Genomic DNA, 9,476 nt, shown 5'->3' on the forward strand with positions numbered 1-9,476 from the left:
TGTTCTGGTGAGACCTCGTAGTTGTTTCTCTCACCTGCTGCTGCAGTGTCATTACACAGATTATACCGCTCGCTTATCTCCAGCCACCATTGTTGTATGATGATTCCCTGAGATGTACACCTCAGCCTCCCTTTGCTCTGCTGTGTAAAGTGCCAGCCTCTGCGCTGTGTGGGTGAAGTTAACAACCCAGTGAAAACAGATAAACTACTGGCTGTCTGAAGCTTTGTCATCTCCAACAACAAGTTAAGAACTCTAGTGTTAGTTTTCAGAGCTAGAGGAAAGTTAATAACAGAATAAATGGGCTGTTTGTTACCTCACATAATTTGGTTTTATGTAAATGAGAAAAAACTCATGTAAAATAAATTATACTAAACGGAATAAAGACACTGATATGTTTGTTTGGATTTAATGGAAAATTAGTAAGAAACACACACTTCAGAGTACAGGTTTTTTTTTTTTTTTTTTTTTTTTTGGCACATGTCTCCATTTAAAATCTGTCAACCATTAACAACAAATAATAACAAGCAGAAAAAAACAGTTTATCCAGTACACAGACCATCCGCTTGTTGTGAAAGCAGCCTGTGCACTGGAGCGTGGAGAGGAACACGCACTGCCCATCATGGTTCCACACATGTTGAGCAACAAGGGACCATACTGGACCCAGACAGTCCACCTGTTGTCTCTAACACCAGGCAAAAACACACACCTGAAAGGTGCCGTGTTCTAGATTTTTCCAGAATTAACTAAATATATTGATATGTGTGCGATTCATCTATAATGGGAACCAATAACGTAAATGGTGTCTGCAACATATTGGATAGAGAAGTTCTAAAGTTTGTAGTAAAGTAATTATTCTTTCTTTTTTTTTTCTTCTTGTTGAGAACCTATTAAATATATTAAACTTTGAATAAGCTTCACCACTTATCATAACTATTTTTTTCTACCTTGAGGTTTGCATCCCCTGCCCCAGAATCTAACTATCCAGCTAGACTGACCCTTTAGTCAGAGTTTGAATAATTCATAATAATAATTATAATCATTTCTCTTTGGAGATTTATAAAGTATGTTTCACTGCATTCACATCTCATTTACCAGGTGTCCAGTTTGGTGTGACAGTTATTTTCCTTTAGGGTACAAAATTGTAGACCAATGAAGATATGAAATTGGTGCAACATAACACAATCTGAGCTTTTGTCCTAACAAGGAAGCACAAGAGTCTTTGCCTTTTATGGATCTGTCCCTTTATTCAAATGTGAATTACAGGGCTGATGGCTGTTTGAGAAACATTTTTCATTGGGGAAAAACTGCACATTATGCTTTGAAATGAATTAAAGAAGTGCTAAATAGAATAAAACATGAGTGTTCACAGTTTTCCAGTCCGACGCTGACCTGTACTCTGTGCCATCAAGCTTCAGGGACATTCTGTGAGCACTCACATTGGCTCAAGGTGTGCTTGGCTGCATCTGGTGTCTCCGGTGACCTCTCGGGACCTCTCCTTCATCAGCCCTCAGCCTGGTCAGTGCACAGACCGGAACATTTGGAAAATGGCTGAAATAAAGAGGGCAAGGGCTACACAGTGTGTGCGTGATCTTGAGGAAACCGGTGATCGTGTACCGTTCCACAGACTGATCTGGACCTTACCCCCGACCTGAACCAGCCAACCACCCCCAACCCCCCCTCTCCTCAGATGACTGCCTGTTGTCTGATCATCAAACTGAACTAACAGAATGTGAAATTTAGCCCTGATTTTTTCTCTCCAGTTTTAAAGAAAATTCCTAAATTTGGGGGAATTTGCTTTTAACTTTCATGGCAAGAGTCATATAAAAAGATTAATAAACATGCATCATTCATATTTGTTTGAAACTTAAGCCAGGAGACAGTTAGGTGAGCTTTGCTTTGCAGAAATAGAATGGACTCGTGAGTCTCACATATTTTAAGTTCCTTGTCAAGTATCAAGATCTGCACTTTTGAATCCTACACAAGCCATAAGGTGCTCATCATCAAATTCAGCTACAGAGAAAGACATGCTAAAAATAAATAAAACATGAATGCTTTTGTGAGTTTGCATTTATTTCCTACAAACTGATTTGCAGCTGTGTTCCTTTGTGTTAACTTCATTAAGGTCTCCTATCGACATGACCCTTAAGAATAACCGACAACAATGTCCTTTAAGGTACTAACCCTACAAGCACCAAGAGGAAAAAACTTACAGTATGAGTGTTTTCAGAATAGAGAACGTTTGATTCTCAAGTCTTTGCTTTAATAACCACAACAAGCAAGAGATTCTATCTAGGAATGAAGTTGACTCAGAATATATATATATTTATATTTATAAAATACCTTTTAATCTTTAGCCTTAGAGTAAAATATGAAGTGTTGTTAATTATCTTATTCTGGGAATTTAAAGCAAAACTACACAAGTTTCCAACCTTAAAACTCTGTGCTTCTGATTCATTTTGATGGTGCACTTTGATTAATTATTCACATTCCTGGAGCCATCATTGCCCTGAAATATCCCAGGGCTAAGAAACTGCACTTCACCCCTTTTTTTAAATCCAGCCCAGGGCATCACGTAACAGTTACATTTTTCTTTATGGCATTGCATCCCGCAACAGCAACTGGATAGCAACACAGTGGCTGTTTTGAATGCTCATCATGGCTGATTCATGAAAGAACCACTAGAGAACATTATTGGATGAAGCAAGGAACAAAAAAGACAGAACACAAAAGAGCAAGAAGTAAGACAAGCATCAACATTAAACTTTAACTGGCTGGAGAAAGTTCAGAAGAGACCAGAAAGTAGACGGATGCTGACTTAGCCTTCATTTTGAGGCACCATTGTACAAAAATCTGTCAAACTTTAGGAGTACCACTTCAAATCCAAGTCAAGTATACTTTTATGAGCTTGTCAAGACAGGCCTAAATAAATCAAAGCGATGACTCAAGTGTTACTCAAGGTCAAGTCACGTGACCTGGATCAATACCTCAGCTGTTTAGTAAAAAAAATTTAAAATATATAAATGTAAAGAAGAATAAACACGTTGGTTCCATATTGGTTGCCTCTATTATACAGAACAGGAGAAGACCTCACCAATCAGGCTGCAACTAATTCAGATGTCCTAAAGCTCAACAATAATGCTGTCAGGAAAGGGGAATGACAGTCCATGATTTTTCTGTTATGAGAACATGTTTCCAAATTTGCACATGAGCACAAAGGGAGAAAACAACACATTGTCATTACAAGTCTTCAGGAACTCATCACTCCCCGCCAAGAAGAAGCTTGGCTCATAAAGTCTTCTCAGGCTCTGATATTTTGGAGTTTGTGTGTGGATTTGTGCATTTTAAGAAAGGAAGGCTAACATCACCACTATGGTCATCTACCCAAATTTCCCTGAGGACTCTCCAAAGGGATTAATAAAGTATTTTCTATTCTATTCTATTCTAGTCAGGATCAGGAGTTCAGTCGTCTGATTTCCTGAATTATTTCCATCCAATGATCAACTACAAAGTGCTGCAAGTTTATTGTGAAGTGAAATTTAACATGTAGCTAAAACTTTCATCTTGTGAAAAGTAAGTAGGCCTTATCTTACAAAAAAAGCCATGTCGTCAAAATCCGACAACACACTATGTTTGTGACTAAAATGTGTTTGTTTTTTTTACTTTAAGCTTCTATATTATCTAAAATTTCAGTGTCACAGAAAAAAAATCAATTGTTAAAGTGTTTTGATTTTTGTATCTGAACCTTTTATTTCCTTTAAACTTCTATTTATCCTCTCACCGCCTCTCAGGTTTATCTGGTACATTAAAGTGAGCATGAAGTCATTCAAATTCACTCCAGTGGGAGCAAAGCGTGTCAACTGGAAAAAAACCACAAACCTCAACAGGGTGCCTAGATATAATAGATGATTTTATTTCTTAGTAAACCAGATCTCAATTCTCATCAGGTCTTGACAACTCCCCACATATGACCTCATTAATCATGCAAATCCTCCGGCTGTTTGCTGCGAATTATAACAAGTTGTCATGTTATCAGCCATAAATCTATCTATCAGCTGAGGGCTCTGATTGCATCACAATGTCTCTTCATCAGATGAAGCAGCAGCTTTGATCGCAGTCAGAGCAACAATATCAAAACCACACCCAGAAATCATTGGAAGATGGTTGAATTGTAGCACACATAAATACACACACACACACAATGACAAGGAGAGCAGAGTTTAATCTGCAGCTGACACAAGTGAAGATAAGGAAGAGGAAAGTGATGAAGATGCTGGCATCCATCCACTCCTCCCAGTTCTTAAACATGACCTGTGGATGATCCTGCTCTGGAAGAGCATGAGAGGCCTGCGGCTGCAAGTTCGTAGCAGTGTGTCACAGCGATGGTGTTGGCTCTGTCAACACACATTGTAGCAAGGTGTGTATTTAACCCCTTAAAGCTTAACCCCTAAAAAATTCATTTTTTTATCATAAAGTAATGCAAAGGGTCTCAGAAACTGTATGTATCAAATATGACACACAAGGCATTAAAGGGTTAAGTGTGTTTCTGCATTATGCTTAAAAGTCTCAGGCTTTTGTTTGCTCTTGAGGCTGCGCAAGGTGTGTGTGTAATCAGGGATTGAGCTTTTCCTCCTCTTTTCTTTTGTCAAATCACACTAGATCAGAGCAGCTTTGAGGTTTGGTTGTTAGTCACTTCACAGTAAAGTTGTCTCTTAGTATTGTTTGGCTGCGTCTTACCATCTAGAGTACAGTGTGTTTTTCTTGTGCTGAAAAAGGAAAACCAAACAGAAGAGATTTCAGATTTTCCATTCTCTGATTGCCACAAACATGATAACTGTCTGGGAAATGACACCTCCTTGCGTCATATACTCACTCTCTTGTCCGTCCTAGTCTCATACTTCCACTCTATGACTATAATTGAACCAAGCTGCCAAAATACAGCTGATGTGTCCTTCTTTTTAGGTTCATGGCTCTAAAACTCCTTAGTGGAATATGACAGTAAAGAATAAATCATAAATCATCTGATGAAACAGGAAGGAGGTATTTGATGGAAAGATTATGAACCCTTTGCTGTTCAGTTGCAGAACTTTTAGCACTTTGAGACCTAAAATCTCAGAAGATTTAGGGTCAAGTTTTAACCAAGCTTCCAACCAAACCAAACCTCTCTCTCTCAGTCATTCATTCAATCAAACAAACAATAAAAAAAACTAATATATATAGATATATCTGTGCTCAGTCAACAGAAACTCATTGTCAAACCTATGACACTATAAACCAATAAATTACAGACTTGAGACATGACCAGATTAGTTCAATGACTTCCTGACATCAACAAAACAAACTAGCTTAATAACAAGATGTTCTTTAAATAAAAAAAGAGAAAATACAACCATGTGTTTATGTTTATAGTGAATAAATACTGATTATGTCATTATACTGGAACCTAGGAGTGGGTGTAGCAGCGAGGGAACACTCTGTCCTTGAATTTGATGTGCTATGAATGGAGAAATAGAGTGGGGTCATATCATCTGCACCACTGTAGGTCATGATTGATGCTCTTGGTCTGCAAAGGTAAGAATGTCTGTGCCCCAAGAAAGAAAACCTAGTACACTGCCAGAATGCCACCGAAGCCCACTCAGGCACTAATGGAGAAAAGGCTTGTCCATGTTTAGTCCAATCGTGTAGCTGGAGAAAACTGGATAAAAGGGTACTGGTTTATGTAAAAAAAAAACAGTCTGTTATATACAAGGATTTGTAGCCAGATTCCACAGCATAACTTTTGTTTGGTTGGTTTTTATAATTACAACATTGTGTCTTAAAAATGCTAAATTGAGCATGCATCACACCAGGCTTGAAAGGTAAGGCAACACGTGTTGCTCCAGGTGATAATGGGACTGGGGGAAGACTTCACAGATCAAATACAGATTAAACACAGCAAACTAATAATCTATAAAGTCTGATGTTTGATTGCCGTCTGTATGCAACCTGGCATCCTGATAAATGTTTTTCTGAGTCTGAACATTCACAAATCCTGTGAAAATACCCTGCATAGATAAGTGTGCTCACCCTACTTTAACAATATATTATAGAAATACATCACATTATCTTGTCAGTTCACTTCTGTTTATTTTCATTTTTGCTTATATTAATGCACATGTGTGTGTGTTTGTGTGAGTGTATAGGCAGATGCTGCCTTCTTCCCAGGTGCTGCTGCTGCTTCTTTTCTCTTGGCTTGGTGGTCAATATTGACTCAGGAATCGACGCAACAGCCACTTTGTATAGCAGACAGGGGGGGCAGACCTGCTTTCTCTATGGAATCAGGTGAAAACAAAACATATGTCCAAACTAAACCCAATCCCAAAATATTGTGAGGCTGAAAAAACACAACATATCCCTCTGATATTAACAGATTAATGGGTAGCAATATGTGACAGCCACATGTGAAAGTTTAAGTATAATTCCTTTGATCAAAAATATAATAAAAGACCTGAAAACATGTGCAGAGATACTGAAATTCTGTCTCCAAATTTTCTTCTATGTTGATATAGAAAGTTAATATTGTTCATCAGATCCTGTGGTCCTTCCTGAAAGCACAACTGTACCCAAATGTATGTGAAGTATAAAGATGTTCCTTCTTCTTGCACAGAGAAACTCTATTTCCCAGTTACCTATTAGTGACTGTTGGACTGGTTAACTCTGGGTACATTTGCATGATTCTGACACCCACTCATGAACTGTTCCATACCAGTGGTTCATTTTGCATAGTTCTGTGCTGAAAGCATGAAGACATAGGACTTCTTTTGTTACTGAAGGCTGGCTGCAGGATGTGAACTTCTTGTTGAACTCACTGCTGTCACCTAGTGAACAACAGCGCAAACAGCTACAAGTGTATAACGTGGTTCTCTCACACTCATGCATCCACCTGAAAACTCTTCAGAACCTTTCTTTTTTTCTAGAAAATTAATTTTAAAAAATGTGCTTAAATCAATTTCTTATTCATAATTGAGGCACTTTATTGCACTTCCATATCAGTGTGTACCCACAGCAAATAAAGTAGAGACAGATACACATATCCAGGACCGGTACCACCCCTGACCTTATTTTGATCAGAGAAACTGTGCCAGCTACATAAGAGGTGTGTCACAGTGCAATAAATCTTCTGAGAAAAGAACATGAGTGAATCAGATCCAAGCCGTTAGCTGCTGTACTCAGTCAGCGGGAAGTCAAACACATGCCTACAAGGAAGAGTTTGTGACTAACAATGGTGCGATAAGACGTCTCTTTATTCAGCAGTGCATTTTAAAAATGAGACTGGAATGCCGTTATCAGATATTTACTCTGTCCTTGTTAACGTCCACATCCTGGGAACTCTGGAGGGATTTTTTTTTTTTCAGTTTGATCTCATTTATGCAACAGACTGAAACATTTTGAAACTCCACTGACATGACCAAACATTTTATTTAAAATAACATGACTCTACTTTTACAGATCCTGTGTGGCTTTCACACAATATCTTATTTATGTGTGTATGGAGAGTTGTAAAAGTATAAAAGATCAGTTGTTACAGTGATAACATGTGTAGAGTTATGCTGTATTACTGCTTTCAGGCTGTCTTTATGTCAGGAAATGGAAACATGATTTTTTTTTCTTTGAAATTAAAAGCCACTTCAAATCTGTGTGTATTTAACTAGAAATGCTCAACTAAAAGAAAGGACAGACCAGGTTCTATTCGGAGCACGATGCTGTACAGCATGTTTTTTAAGTCTATGGTAAAGACTTTGTAGCCATCTATTGAGGCAGCAGCAGCAGAAGGTAGAACTGCTGCTTCAGAGCTGCTGTATTAGACTACACTGGTGTGACTTTGTGTATCCAAAGTGGCATCAATGCAGTTTCTATCTGAAAAACATTATCATCTGTAATTTGGTGTGATCCAAGTACTTGCTGAAAGGACAACTTTATACTGTTCCAAACTCCCTACTAATGACAATCCCCATATGACCCCTTGCCAAAGGTCTACTCAGGACTCCCCAGAAGGCTACATGGGATTTTGAGCTCCATACATGACTGCCTGCCACTTTTTTTTTTCTTTTCTTTTCCTTGTCTGTGCATTCAGAGATTTCAAAAGTAATTACCTGCTCGGCTTCCTCTGCAATTACACTGCAGGTTCACAGCACCCTGATTAATGCAGGGGCATGCACACCTGCCATTAGCGGCCATGAGAGGTGGAATGTTCTGGCCAAAACCCTGCAGAACAAACACAATGCTGCTGAAGCATGGACAACACAGAATTACACAACTTTAGCACAGGTAAAAATATACATCTCATGCCAAAATCACTGTTTTCGAAGTAGTTTGACTGTATCAAATTTAGTCTCATTTGACCATCTTTTATATTACTGAAAAACTCCACATGTGCCTAAAATGAGGATATGTGTAGATGCATAAATCTTTCAAGTATGCAGGTTGAGGTATAAAATCTTAACAAAATGTTGACAGCAGCAAAAGTTACTTTGGGGTTTACAAGCAAAGCTTTTAGGAATTCAGATACTTAAGAATACATTTATTTTTTTCCTCTAATTTAGTCATTCAGTCAAGTGTTGGATGCTCCATTTAAATGCGTTCTTACATAATGTCATGCTTTCTAGATGAAAAGTACATTTCATATACAAACCACATAATACATCTTACAACATCTTCATTACTGTAATTTAACGTAACCATCGACAGTATATCACATGTTTTATTTTTTGTAAGCAGTGATGCAGGGACGTAGCAGTTCAACGGGTGACATTCACCATGGCAACTTGTTATTACAAACAGTACCCACTGCCATCAGATGACATACTGTACTTTTTTATGTGAGAACTAAGAATTTGTAGGCCAAGTTTGGTGTCAGTACAGGTTGTTTGCTGAGAAAACATCAAATTCTCTGTTGGGTGGCCCTTTGACCAGTTTTTGACCACTTTTGTCAGGCTGAAGATAATGTGTGCCACATTTTAGTTTAAGACATACATATTTATGTTACAGGTATTTTTGTGCAGCACCCTTGTGAGTTTGAATCCTAAAAAAAGCTTTTATAGCTACTCAAAATAAGATTCTTAGTCCATCAACCTATTTCGATTAAAGTATTGCAGATATATAACCTCGCTTCCTTTTTAAGCTGGCTGTGACAATAGTCATTATCATATTACTACTACTCTGCCAATTATTGTTATTTATAATAATAATAATAATAATAATAATAAAAGAAGACGAAAGAAAAATAACATAATATATTTAGAGGCCTGACCAGAATATCATCTGTACCAAGTTTATGTACATAAGTGACAGATGTATACAGATGCAAACTTAGTCCAATCAATGTGCCAAATATCAAAATCTTTTACTGAACAGTTCTACAAACTTCTACAGAGTCCACAGGGGAAAATATGATAAGGAAAACAAATCAGAGAAACATATTTAGGAAAGGCTAGAGACAC

The sequence above is a fragment of the Melanotaenia boesemani genome, chromosome 9, assembly GCF_017639745.1.
Source record: "Melanotaenia boesemani isolate fMelBoe1 chromosome 9, fMelBoe1.pri, whole genome shotgun sequence".
Classification (NCBI taxonomy): Eukaryota; Metazoa; Chordata; class Actinopteri; order Atheriniformes; family Melanotaeniidae; genus Melanotaenia; species Melanotaenia boesemani.